Source organism: Paramormyrops kingsleyae, chromosome 9, assembly GCF_048594095.1.
Source record: "Paramormyrops kingsleyae isolate MSU_618 chromosome 9, PKINGS_0.4, whole genome shotgun sequence".
NCBI classification, from domain to species: Eukaryota; Metazoa; Chordata; class Actinopteri; order Osteoglossiformes; family Mormyridae; genus Paramormyrops; species Paramormyrops kingsleyae.
This window is the reverse complement of record NC_132805.1, coordinates 15,057,559-15,070,530: the sequence shown is the minus strand read 5'-3', so window position 1 is coordinate 15,070,530 and position 12,972 is coordinate 15,057,559. Positions and strand designations below refer to the sequence as shown.

General features: G+C 47.5%; 8 non-coding genes across 8 annotated transcripts; all 8 read right to left on the bottom strand.

The window, feature by feature from the left end:
- Nucleotides 1-614: 614 nt before the first annotated feature.
- On the bottom strand, nucleotides 615-778 carry LOC140592903 (U1 spliceosomal RNA). Its single transcript, XR_011993355.1, has one exon. It is a non-coding gene; the product is annotated as a U1 spliceosomal RNA (small nuclear RNA).
- Nucleotides 779-1,707: 929 nt separating this feature from the next.
- On the bottom strand, nucleotides 1,708-1,872 carry LOC140592843 (U1 spliceosomal RNA). Its single transcript, XR_011993296.1, has one exon. It is a non-coding gene; the product is annotated as a U1 spliceosomal RNA (small nuclear RNA).
- Nucleotides 1,873-2,795: 923 nt separating this feature from the next.
- Nucleotides 2,796-2,959, bottom strand: LOC140592852 (U1 spliceosomal RNA). Its single transcript, XR_011993305.1, has one exon. It is a non-coding gene; the product is annotated as a U1 spliceosomal RNA (small nuclear RNA).
- A 1,071-nt stretch (nucleotides 2,960-4,030) lies between these two features.
- LOC140592918 (U1 spliceosomal RNA) lies at nucleotides 4,031-4,194 on the bottom strand. Its single transcript, XR_011993370.1, has one exon. It is a non-coding gene; the product is annotated as a U1 spliceosomal RNA (small nuclear RNA).
- Nucleotides 4,195-5,123: 929 nt separating this feature from the next.
- LOC140592908 (U1 spliceosomal RNA) lies at nucleotides 5,124-5,283 on the bottom strand. The gene has a single exon (XR_011993360.1). It is a non-coding gene; the product is annotated as a U1 spliceosomal RNA (small nuclear RNA).
- Nucleotides 5,284-6,348: 1,065 nt separating this feature from the next.
- Nucleotides 6,349-6,512, bottom strand: LOC140592917 (U1 spliceosomal RNA). The gene has a single exon (XR_011993369.1). It is a non-coding gene; the product is annotated as a U1 spliceosomal RNA (small nuclear RNA).
- Nucleotides 6,513-7,441: 929 nt separating this feature from the next.
- On the bottom strand, nucleotides 7,442-7,605 carry LOC140592916 (U1 spliceosomal RNA). Its single transcript, XR_011993368.1, has one exon. It is a non-coding gene; the product is annotated as a U1 spliceosomal RNA (small nuclear RNA).
- Nucleotides 7,606-8,676: 1,071 nt separating this feature from the next.
- LOC140592915 (U1 spliceosomal RNA) lies at nucleotides 8,677-8,840 on the bottom strand. The gene has a single exon (XR_011993367.1). It is a non-coding gene; the product is annotated as a U1 spliceosomal RNA (small nuclear RNA).
- Nucleotides 8,841-12,972: the final 4,132 nt, after the last annotated feature.

Below are 12,972 nucleotides of genomic sequence, written 5' to 3'. Positions count from 1 at the left end.
TCGCCGACCGTATCTGGCGGCTTGACGTCTGAAATGCATGATGAAATGTTCCACAGAAGAGACCAGCTGAGTACCCATTGCTCTGTCATGCTTAATATGAGAAGGAGCAAGAGCTCTAATCTGGGCTGAGCCTGAGGATAGAAGAAAAGTTGCAAGAGACTAAGACTTTAGACTTTCAACTGGATTATATGGCTCTGGCTCAGGTAAGACTGCTCTCACAGCTCAGCCTACCCTACCAGCAGTCTGCTCTGAATACAGCAAATGCTTTTTTGAAGCAAAGAGGAACGAGACTCTTTACCCTTTAATAAGAACCTGCGAGCCACAGCATGCTTACATTTTCCTCTCATCACCTGCTCATCCAACAAACATACTGCGTTCAGTAAGAAAGGCACCTGGAGATACATGCAGTTTCATCAGTCATGGTACTCAGCCTACCACAGGCATGCTCAGATTAAATTCACCCTGAGAACCACGTGCAAAAAAACTTAGCAGAAGCAACAGACTGCTCATACGTCTTTCGCTCTCTTGTTTGTCTTTGTCAGACGTGACCTTCTTGCGTTTTGCTAAGAAACGCCTCAGAAAAGAAGTTCTCTCTCGTTACGTACCTCAAAAATCAGGGGAGAGCACGAACGCAGTCCCCCACTACCAGAAATTATGCAGTCGAGATTCCCACATTTGGGGAATTCGCAGGAGTCAGCACAGCCGCAGTGCAATGGCTGGGCCTCACTCTGGGTGAACCACCTTCGTGATCATGGTATCTCCCCTGCCAGGTAAGTATGAGTTGAGCGAAGGCCATGTGACCCTGTTGTCCTACTCACCTGCCTACTCTGGGTCGCAGTGGGAAGGTAAAGCGTTGACTCCCATAATCCTCTGCGCAGACATTCTCTGTATGCGAGTGATACAGTTCAATGATTCTTTTTCCTTCCAAACACTTGCAATGACTTTTCCATGGTAACCTTTAGTTTCGTCTCTGCTTTTCTTTGGTTTCACTTTCTGCCGAGGTCAGGAATTTTCTAAAGACACATTTGGGAAAATGCACTCTCCCGCACTGTTTTCTCTGCGTTCTCACAGCCTCGACAGATGTACGGCCGTCTCGCCGACCGTATCTGGCGGCTTGACGTCTGAAATGCATGATGAAATGTTCCACAGAAGAGACCAGCTGAGTACCCATTGCTCTGTCATACTTAATATGAGAAGGAGCAAGAGCTCTAATCTGGGCTGAGCCTGAGGATAGAAGAAAAGTTGCAAGAGACTAAGACTTTAGACTTTCAACTGGATTATATGGCTCTGGCTCAGGTAAGACTGCTCTCACAGCTCAGCCTACCCTACCAGCAGTCTGCTCTGAATACAGCAAATGCTTTTTTGAAGCAAAGAGGAACGAGACTCTTTACCCTTTAATAAGAACCTGCGAGCCACAGCATGCTTACATTTTCCTCTCATCACCTGCTCATCCAACAAACATACTGCGTTCAGTAAGAAAGGCACCTGGAGATACATGCAGTTTCATCAGTCATGGTACTCAGCCTACCACAGGCATGCTCAGATTAAATTCACCCTGAGAACCACGTGCAAAAAAACTTAGCAGAAGCAACAGACTGCTCATACGTCTTTCGCTCTCTTGTTTGTCTTTGTCAGACATGACCTTCTTGCGTTTTGCTAAGAAACGCCACAGAAAAGAAGTTCTCTCTCGTTATGTACCTCAAAAATCAGGGGAGAGCGCGAACGCAGTCCCCCCCCTACCAGAAATTATGCAGTCGAGATTCCCACATTTGGGGAATTCGCAGGAGTCAGCACAGCCGCAGTGCAATGGCTGGGCCTCACCCTGGGTGAACCACCTTCGTGATCATGGTATCTCCCCTGCCAGGTAAGTATGAGTTGAGCGAAGGCCATGTGACCCTGTTGTCCTACTCACCTGCCTACTCTGGGTCGCAGTGGGAAGGTAAAGCATCGACTCCCATAATCCTCTGCGCAGACATTCTCTGTATGCGAGTGATACAGTTCAATGATTCTTTTTCCTTCCAAACACTTGCAATGACTTTTCCATGGTAACCTTTAGTTTCGTCTCTGCGTTTCTTTGGTTTCACTTTCTGCCGAGGTCAGGAATTTTCTAAAGACACATTTGGGAAAATGCACTCTCCCGCACTGTTTTCTCTGCGTTCTCACAGCCTCGACAGATGTACGGCTGTCTCGCCGACCGTATCTGGCGGCTTGACGTCTGAATTGCATGATGAAATGTTCCACAGAAGAGACCAGCTGAGTACCCATTGCTCTGTCATGCTTAATATGAGAAGGAGCAAGAGCTCTAATCTGGGCTGAGGATAGAAGAAAAGTTGCAAGGGACTAAGACTTTAGACTTTCAACTGGATTATATGGCTCTGGCTCAGGTAAGACTGCTCTCACAGCTCAGCCTACCCTACCAGCAGTCTGCTCTGAATACAGCAAATGCTTTTTTGAAGCAAAGAGGAACGAGACTCTTTACCCTTTAATAAGAACCTGCGAGCCACAGCATGCTTACATTTTCCTCTCATCACCTGCTCATCCAACAAACATACTGCGTTCAGTAAGAAAGGCACCTGGAGATACATGCAGTTTCATCAGTCATGGTGCTCAGCCTACCACAGGCATGCTCAGATTAAATTCACCCTGAGAACCACGTGCAAAAAAACTTAGCAGAAGCAACAGACTGCTCATACGTCTTTCGCTCTCTTGTTTGTCTTTGTCAGACGTGACCTTCTTGCGTTTTGCTAAGAAACGCCACAGAAAAGAAGTTCTCTCTCGTTACGTACCTCAAAAATCAGGGAAGAGCGCGAACGCAGTCCCCCACTACCAGAAATTATGCAGTCGAGATTCCCACATTTGGGGAATTCGCAGGAGTCAGCACAGCCGCAGTGCAATGGCTGGGCCTCACCCTGGGTGAACCACCTTCGTGATCATGGTATCTCCCCTGCCAGGTAAGTATGAGTTGAGCGAAGGCCATGTGACCCTGTTGTCCTACTCACCTGCCTACTCTGGGTCGCAGTGGGAAGGTAAAGCGTTGACTCCCATAATCCTCTGCACAGACATTCTCTGTATGCGAGTGATACAGTTCAATGATTCTTTTTCCTTACAAACACTTGCAATGACTTTTCCGTGGTAACCTTTAGTTTCGTCTCTGCGTTTCTTTGGTTTCACCTTCTGCCGAGGTCAGGAATTTTCTAAAGACACATTTGGGAAAATGCACTCTCCCGCACTGTTTTCTCTGCGTTCTCACAGCCTCGACAGATGTACGGCCGTCTCGCCGACCGTATCTGGCGGCTTGACGTCTGAAATGCATGATGAAATGTTCCACAGAAGAGACCAGCTGAGTACCCATTGCTCTGTCATGCTTAATATGAGAAGGAACAAGAGCTCTAATCTGGGCTGAGCCTGAGGATAGAAGAAAAGTTGCAAGAGACTAAGACTTTAGACTTTCAACTGGATTATATGGCTCTGGCTCAGGTAAGACTGCTCTCACAGCTCAGCCTACCCTACCAGCAGTCTGCTCTGAATACAGCAAATGCTTTTTTGAAGCAAAGAGGAACGAGACTCTTTACCCTTTAATAAGAACCTGCGAGCCACAGCATGCTTACATTTTCCTCTCATCACCTGCTCATCCAACAAACATACTGCGTTCAGTAAGAAAGGCACCTGGAGATACATGCAGTTTCATCAGTCATGGTGCTCAGCCTACCACAGGCATGCTCAGATTAAATTCACCCTGAGAACCACGTGCAAAAAAACTTAGCAGAAGCAACAGACTGCTCACGTCTTTCGCTCTCTTGTTTGTCTTTGTCAGACGTGACCTTCTTGCGTTTTGCTAAAAAACGCCACAGAGAGAAAATGCTCAGATTAAAATCACCCTGAGAACCACGTGCAAAAAAACTTAGCAGAAGCAACAGACTGCTCATACGTCTTTCGCTCTCTTGTTTGTCTTTGTCAGACGTGACCTTCTTGCGTTTTGCTAAGAAACGCCACAGAAAAGAAGTTCTCTCTCGTTACATACCTCAAAAATCAGGGGAGAGCGCGAACGCAGTCCCCCACTACCAGAAATTATGCAGTCGAGATTCCCACATTTGGGGAATTCGCAGGAGTCAGCACAGCCGCAGTGCAATGGCTGGGCCTCACCCTGGGTGAACCACCTTCGTGATCATGGTATCTCCCCTGCCAGGTAAGTATGAGTTGAGCGAAGGCCATGTGACCCTGTTGTCCTACTCACCTGCCTACTCTGGGTCGCAGTGGGAAGGTAAAGCGTTGACTCCCATAATCCTCTGCGCATTCATTCTCTGTATGCGAGTGATACAGTTCAATGATTCTTTTTCCTTACAAACACTTGCAATGACTTTTCCGTGGTAACCTTTAGTTTCGTCTCTGCGTTTCTTTGGTTTCACTTTCTGCCGAAGTCAGGAATTTTCTAAAGACACATTTGGGAAAATGCACTCTCCCGCACTGTTTTCTCTGCGTTCTCACAGCCTCGACAGATGTACGGCCGTCTCGCCGACCGTATCTGGCGGCTTGACGTCTGAAATGCATGATGAAATGTTCCACAGAAGAGACCAGCTGAGTACCCATTGCTCTGTCATGCTTAATATGAGAAGGAGCAAGAGCTCTAATCTGGGCTGAGCCTGAGGATAGAAGAAAAGTTGCAAGAGACTAAGACTTTAGACTTTCAACTGGATTATATGGCTCTGGCTCAGGTAAGACTGCTCTCACAGCTCAGCCTACCCTACCAGCAGTCTGCTCTGAATACAGCAAATGCTTTTTTGAAGCAAAGAGGAACGAGACTCTTTACCCTTTAATAAGAACCTGCGAGCCACAGCATGCTTACATTTTCCTCTCATCACCTGCTCATCCAACAAACATACTGCGTTCAGTAAGAAAGGCACCTGGAGATACATGCAGTTTCATCAGTCATGGTGCTCAGCCTACCACAGGCATGCTCCGATTAAATTCACCCTGAGAACCACGTGCAAAAAAACTTAGCAGAAGCAACAGACTGCTCATACGTCTTTCGCTCTCTTGTTTGTCTTTGTCAGACGTGACCTTCTTGCGTTTTGCTAAGAAACGCCACAGAAAAGAAGTTCTCTCTCGTTACGTACCTCAAAAATCAGGGGAGAGCGCGAACGCAGTCCCCCACTACCAGAAATTATGCAGTCGAGATTCCCACATTTGGGGAATTCGCAAATGCACAGCCGCAGTGCAATGGCTGGGCCTCACCCTGGGTGAACCACCTTCGTGATCATGGTATCTCCCCTGCCAGGTAAGTATGAGTTGAGCGAAGGCCATGTGACCCTGTTGTCCTACTCACCTGCCTACTCTGGGTCGCAGTGGGAAGGTAAAGCATCGACTCCCATAATCCTCTGCGCAGACATTCTCTGTATGCGAGTGATACAGTTCAATGATTCTTTTTCCTTCCAAACACTTGCAATGACTTTTCCATGGTAACCTTTAGTTTCGTCTCTGCGTTTCTTTGGTTTCACTTTCTGCCGAGGTCAGGAATTTTCTAAAGACACATTTGGGAAAATGCACTCTCCCGCACTGTTTTCTCTGCGTTCTCACAGCCTCGACAGATGTACGGCCGTCTCGCCGACCGTATCTGGCGGCTTGACGTCTGAATTGCATGATGAAATGTTCCACAGAAGAGACCAGCTGAGTACCCATTGCTCTGTCATGCTTAATATGAGAAGGAGCAAGAGCTCTAATCTGGGCTGAGGATAGAAGAAAAGTTGCAAGGGACTAAGACTTTAGACTTTCAACTGGATTATATGGCTCTGGCTCAGGTAAGACTGCTCTCACAGCTCAGCCTACCCTACCAGCAGTCTGCTCTGAATACAGCAAATGCTTTTTTGAAGCAAAGAGGAACGAGACTCTTTACCCTTTAATAAGAACCTGCGAGCCACAGCATGCTTACATTTTCCTCTCATCACCTGCTCATCCAACAAACATACTGCGTTCAGTAAGAAAGGCACCTGGAGATACATGCAGTTTCATCAGTCATGGTGCTCAGCCTACCACAGGCATGCTCAGATTAAATTCACCCTGAGAACCACGTGCAAAAAAACTTAGCAGAAGCAACAGACTGCTCACGTCTTTCGCTCTCTTGTTTGTCTTTGTCAGACGTGACCTTCTTGCGTTTTGCTAAAAAACGCCACAGAGAGAAAATGCTCAGATTAAAATCACCCTGAGAACCACGTGCAAAAAAACTTAGCAGAAGCAACAGACTGCTCATACGTCTTTCGCTCTCTTGTTTGTCTTTGTCAGACGTGACCTTCTTGCGTTTTGCTAAGAAACGCCACAGAAAAGAAGTTCTCTCTCGTTACATACCTCAAAAATCAGGGGAGAGCGCGAACGCAGTCCCCCACTACCAGAAATTATGCAGTCGAGATTCCCACATTTGGGGAATTCGCAGGAGTCAGCACAGCCGCAGTGCAATGGCTGGGCCTCACCCTGGGTGAACCACCTTCGTGATCATGGTATCTCCCCTGCCAGGTAAGTATGAGTTGAGCGAAGGCCATGTGACCCTGTTGTCCTACTCACCTGCCTACTCTGGGTCGCAGTGGGAAGGTAAAGCGTTGACTCCCATAATCCTCTGCGCATTCATTCTCTGTATGCGAGTGATACAGTTCAATGATTCTTTTTCCTTACAAACACTTGCAATGACTTTTCCGTGGTAACCTTTAGTTTCGTCTCTGCGTTTCTTTGGTTTCACTTTCTGCCGAAGTCAAGAATTTTCTAAAGACACATTTGGGAAAATGCACTCTCCCGCACTGTTTTCTCTGCGTTCTCACAGCCTCGACAGATGTACGGCCGTCTCGCCGACCGTATCTGGCGGCTTGACGTCTGAAATGCATGATGAAATGTTCCACAGAAGAGACCAGCTGAGTACCCATTGCTCTGTCATGCTTAATATGAGAAGGAGCAAGAGCTCTAATCTGGGCTGAGCCTGAGGATAGAAGAAAAGTTGCAAGAGACTAAGACTTTAGACTTTCAACTGGATTATATGGCTCTGGCTCAGGTAAGACTGCTCTCACAGCTCAGCCTACCCTACCAGCAGTCTGCTCTGAATACAGCAAATGCTTTTTTGAAGCAAAGAGGAACGAGACTCTTTACCCTTTAATAAGAACCTGCGAGCCACAGCATGCTTACATTTTCCTCTCATCACCTGCTCATCCAACAAACATACTGCGTTCAGTAAGAAAGGCACCTGGAGATACATGCAGTTTCATCAGTCATGGTGCTCAGCCTACCACAGGCATGCTCCGATTAAATTCACCCTGAGAACCACATGCAAAAAAACTTAGCAGAAGCAACAGACTGCTCATACGTCTTTCGCTCTCTTGTTTGTCTTTGTCAGACGTGACCTTCTTGCGTTTTGCTAAGAAACGCCTCAGAAAAGAAGTTCTCTCTCGTTACGTACCTCAAAAATCAGGGGAGAGCGCGAACGCAGTCCCCCACTACCAGAAATTATGCAGTCGAGATTCCCACATTTGGGGAATTCGCAGGAGTCAGCACAGCCGCAGTGCAATGGCTGGGCCTCACCCTGGGTGAACCACCTTCGTGATCATGGTATCTCCCCTGCCAGGTAAGTATGAGTTGAGCGAAGGCCATGTGACCCTGTTGTCCTACTCACCTGCCTACTCTGGGTCGCAGTGGGAAGGTAAAGCGTTGACTCCCATAATCCTCTGCGCATTCATTCTCTGTATGCGAGTGATACAGTTCAATGATTCTTTTTCCTTACAAACACTTGCAATGACTTTTCCGTGGTAACCTTTAGTTTCGTCTCTGCGTTTCTTTGGTTTCACTTTCTGCCGAAGTCAGGAATTTTCTAAAGACACATTTGGGAAAATGCACTCTCCCGCACTGTTTTCTCTGCGTTCTCACAGCCTCGACAGATGTACGGCCGTCTCGCCGACCGTATCTGGCGGCTTGACGTCTGAAATGCATGATGAAATGTTCCACAGAAGAGACCAGCTGAGTACCCATTGCTCTGTCATGCTTAATATGAGAAGGAGCAAGAGCTCTAATCTGGGCTGAGCCTGAGGATAGAAGAAAAGTTGCAAGAGACTAAGACTTTAGACTTTCAACTGGATTATATGGCTCTGGCTCAGGTAAGACTGCTCTCACAGCTCAGCCTACCCTACCAGCAGTCTGCTCTGAATACAGCAAATGCTTTTTTGAAGCAAAGAGGAACGAGACTCTTTACCCTTTAATAAGAACCTGCGAGCCACAGCATGCTTACATTTTCCTCTCATCACCTGCTCATCCAACAAACATACTGCGTTCAGTAAGAAAGGCACCTGGAGATACATGCAGTTTCATCAGTCATGGTGCTCAGCCTACCACAGGCATGCTCAGATTAAATTCACCCTGAGAACCACGTGCAAAAAAACTTAGCAGAAGCAACAGACTGCTCACGTCTTTCGCTCTCTTGTTTGTCTTTGTCAGACGTGACCTTCTTGCGTTTTGCTAAAAAACGCCACAGAGAGAAAATGCTCAGATTAAAATCACCCTGAGAACCACGTGCAAAAAAACTTAGCAGAAGCAACAGACTGCTCATACGTCTTTCGCTCTCTTGTTTGTCTTTGTCAGACGTGACCTTCTTGCGTTTTGCTAAGAAACGCCACAGAAAAGAAGTTCTCTCTCGTTACATACCTCAAAAATCAGGGGAGAGCGCGAACGCAGTCCCCCACTACCAGAAATTATGCAGTCGAGATTCCCACATTTGGGGAATTCGCAGGAGTCAGCACAGCCGCAGTGCAATGGCTGGGCCTCACCCTGGGTGAACCACCTTCGTGATCATGGTATCTCCCCTGCCAGGTAAGTATGAGTTGAGCGAAGGCCATGTGACCCTGTTGTGCTACTCACCTGCCTACTCTGGGTCGCAGTGGGAAGGTAAAGCGTTGACTCCCATAATCCTCTGCGCATTCATTCTCTGTATGCGAGTGATACAGTTCAATGATTCTTTTTCCTTACAAACACTTGCAATGACTTTTCCGTGGTAACCTTTAGTTTCGTCTCTGCGTTTCTTTGGTTTCACTTTCTGCCGAAGTCAGGAATTTTCTAAAGACACATTTGGGAAAATGCACTCTCCCGCACTGTTTTCTCTGCGTTCTCACAGCCTCGACAGATGTACGGCCGTCTCGCCGACCGTATCTGGTGGCTTGACGTCTGAAATGCATGATGAAATGTTCCACAGAAGAGACCAGCTGAGTACCCATTGCTCTGTCATGCTTAATATGAGAAGGAGCAAGAGCTCTAATCTGGGCTGAGGATAGAAGAAAAGTTGCAAGAGACTAAGACTTTAGACTTTCAACTGGATTATATGGCTCTGGCTCAGGTAAGACTGCTCTCACAGCTCAGCCTACCCTACCAGCAGTCTGCTGTTGGAGTCTGAGCTCCGCCGGGTCCGTTGATGAGAAGAGATTCACTGCACAGTCGAGGAGTAGTTGCAAGTCACCAGTTTATTCTCTGACAGATTGCAATCCGGGAGCAACCATCTGACATACATTCAGCATGTACAGGAAGAAGCTCAATCCATAAGTATCGGGTCTGTCCCTTTATAGGCCTTCTGGGGTGTCGCCCCCCCGTCTCGGTAATTTTCCCTTCGCCTGACTACAACACATCTTGACATTTGCTCTAGTTAGCCAGTGAGTACATGTTCCTAATTAATCAGTAAGTACGTGTTTCCTTCTTTTGTTAAGCATAAGTAAAAAATAAGTATCCGTTCTATGGTGGGTTCCTGTTTTCCTCGTGTCTCGGGCCAGGTCGTCCTGACCTGCTGGCGTACCGTCAGTTCCCAATTTCTCCAAACTGGGTGGGGTGAGATCACCCCGTCCTACCGGGCTAGTATCAGTTCCCAAATCTGATGTCTACATTATGTTAGACATATTATTAGAATTAGTAAGTAAATTATGATATGATTAACCCCTCAATTCCCCCTTTTGATCTCCGCTAGGAGATCACCTTGATTATAGGCAATGATTAGTAAAAATTTGCTTCCCCCTTTTGATCTCCGCAAGGAGATCACCTCACAGCTCAATCCCAAGAGGAGAACCTTCCTCCCCTTCCTTTCTGGGAGGGAGAAGAGGCATCATCTGCGCATAGACGTTATCACGCTTCTCTATCACCGTGGTGATGAGGCGAACTGACAGTGCGCATACACAAGGAATACAGCAACATCCACAAGTAACTAAAATACCAGTAAAAGTAACAATGGATATTAACATCGAAGCCATCAAACCTTTCCATTTACCAAACACGGAGGTCAGCCAGTCATCCCAGATGTTATTAATCCCGGAGTGATCATGCATCGTTTTGGAGAGGGTCCGAAGGCCCTCGAGTGCCCTGGTCACTGAACCGTCTGGTGCGGTGTTATTGGGGATGAAAGTGCAGCATACTTCCCCAAACATAGCACACACTCCCCCCTTTTCAGCTAGTAACATATCTAGTGCCATCCTATTTTGCACCGCCATGAGGGAAGTCGGACCTAATTGTTCTGCCAGGCCCGCCACTGCGTCTCTAGTTAAATTTGAGAGGCGCAAAACGTTGTAATGAACATAATTAATCCGATCCACATTTTTATTGGGGGTGATGGGGAACAAGGCTGCAATAATGGGAAGGTTCTCAACTACCTGGTCGGCCAATTTAAACTCATCTGGCACTCCTCTCGGTATTCCTATGGCATCTATGTGTGTTGGGGAATCTACCGTGGGATCAAAAGTAAGGGTCCCACGTCTGAGTAATAATCCCAGCAAAGCCACACCGCATAACTCCGGTATGATGCGTTCTGTTCCTGGCAATTTATTACGTCACATAAGTCGAACACGAAAGTGGTGGGGGTGCCTCTTATGTACTGAAGCTTCAGAGGGGCCTCTCCCCCTGATCCCACGCACTCGAACTGAGCGGCTTCTCCAGTCTGGACAATGGAAAGCAATATAATCATCAGCAATTTAAGCATTACACACAATACATTGGTTCCCCCCACAAGTCCCCTTTTTATCTTGAATCTCTGCATCCTGGTCCTGATGATCTGCGACGGATGATGTGTTGACTTCTTGAATCAGTCCGGGGTAGACTACCCTGCTGATCTGCTCAGGTCAAGGGATTATTCTGCCCTGTTGAGACCTGAGTCGCGTCTGGTTCAGCCGAACTGACGCTCTGTGTGTCTTCTCCGAGGTCCTTCTGTATCTCTGTGGTGGTCCTGCCTGGCTCCTCTGCAGCTGCACACTGGCTCCAATGGAACCACGTGTCGCCTTTGCCTTTTAGACGAACTGCGTGTGACGTCCTCTCAGTAACTCGGAAGGGGCCAGTCCACCTGGGTTCTGACCACTTCCGTTTGATGACTTTCAGGAGGACCCACTCTGCCGTGTGTGGTTCGGATGGCTGATTCCCAGGTCTCGTTTCCTGGATCTGTTTGGAGAAATCTGCAACGAGAACTTGCAAACCATCATAATATGACCTCGGATTTCGCTCCCCCTTCTCATCAGGGGTCCAGGATTGCCCTCTCCAGGGTCCTGGGAACTGCCTGCCTGTCTGACGCTCAAAGGGGGTGAACCCTGTCCCCCTATTTATAGAACACCGTACTAACATCAGTGCCAGTGGTAAAGCATCAACCCAATTCATTTTAGTCTGTGCACAGATTTTTGCCAATTTTTGTTTTATTGTTTAGTTAATTCGCTCCACTTTTCCCTGGGACTGCGGGTGATAGACAGTTCCGAACGCATGTCTCAATCCCAACGCTTTCTCCACTGTCTGGAGGTCTTCGTTCTTAAAATGGGTCCCATTGTCTGACCGAATCCTGTTGGGAAACCCGTGTCGCGGTATATACTGATTAATCAGAAACTTTATCACGGATGTGCCATCCTCCTTTTTTGTGGGCCATGCTTCCGGCCACCCTGAGAATGCATCCACACACATCAGCACATACCTAAACCCTTTCACTGGAATAATCATATCTGTGTAATCTATGATGATTTCTTCCCCTGACCTGGTGCATGTTGGAAATTGGCCTTTCTCCGGCTTCACTGTGGGTCTTGAATTATGAAAGGTACAGGTCACACACTCCTGAACGTGTCCCTGCACCATTTCTTTGATAAACGGGTGCCACCACGCAGTCAAATTCTCTAACATCTGTCTCACCCCTACATGACCAACCCCGTGAGCCTCTGTTAAAATTGTCTGGCAAATCCCAGGGGGAAGGGCTGGTTTTCCTTCCTTATTCTGCCACAGCCCCCCTTGCCTGGATCCCCCTTTCCTCATCCACATAGTTTTTTTTTTTTTTTTCTTCTGGAGAGGCTTTGGCCTGTTCTTGCATAACTTCCTCTAGGGTTAGTCTATTGCTCAGCTTCACTTCCTCCTCTTTTTGAACTCGGTACTCACACACATGTGGTTCTCCCCCGCTCATCCGGTCGGCCATGTTAATTCCTTCATGGGAAAAATTCAAATTGGGTGCTTCTAGTATTTTACTAAGTCTCTGCTGCCTGAGTGATGTCATGGTAAAGATGTGTGAGTTTACATAGGCCACCACGCTGTGCGAGGTCAAAATATGCAGCGCGTGTCCCATTACTATGTGTGCTGTTTTCTGAATAATTTTGGCCACTCCTGCTGCGTGCCTTGTGCATGCGGGATGTCTTTTTTCTGTAGTATCAAGTTTTACACTAACGTACATCAGCACTCTCCTCTCTCCCCCTTTTTTCTGAAACAGGATGGCGTTCACAATGTCTCCTGTCTCAGAAACATCCAGATGGAACGGGAGAGAATAATCTGGGAGGGCTAGGTCTGCGGCCTGGGCTAGTCTTTGCTTTAAGGTGATAAAAGCCTCCTCTGACGCCTGGTCCCAATTAAGGGATGCACTAAGGCAACGTGAGCCGTACTCTCGGACCAAAGCCCTCAGGGGCTGTGTGAGCCCCGTGTAATCTGGAATGTAAGTGCGACTGTAGCCGGTGAGACCTAAGAAGG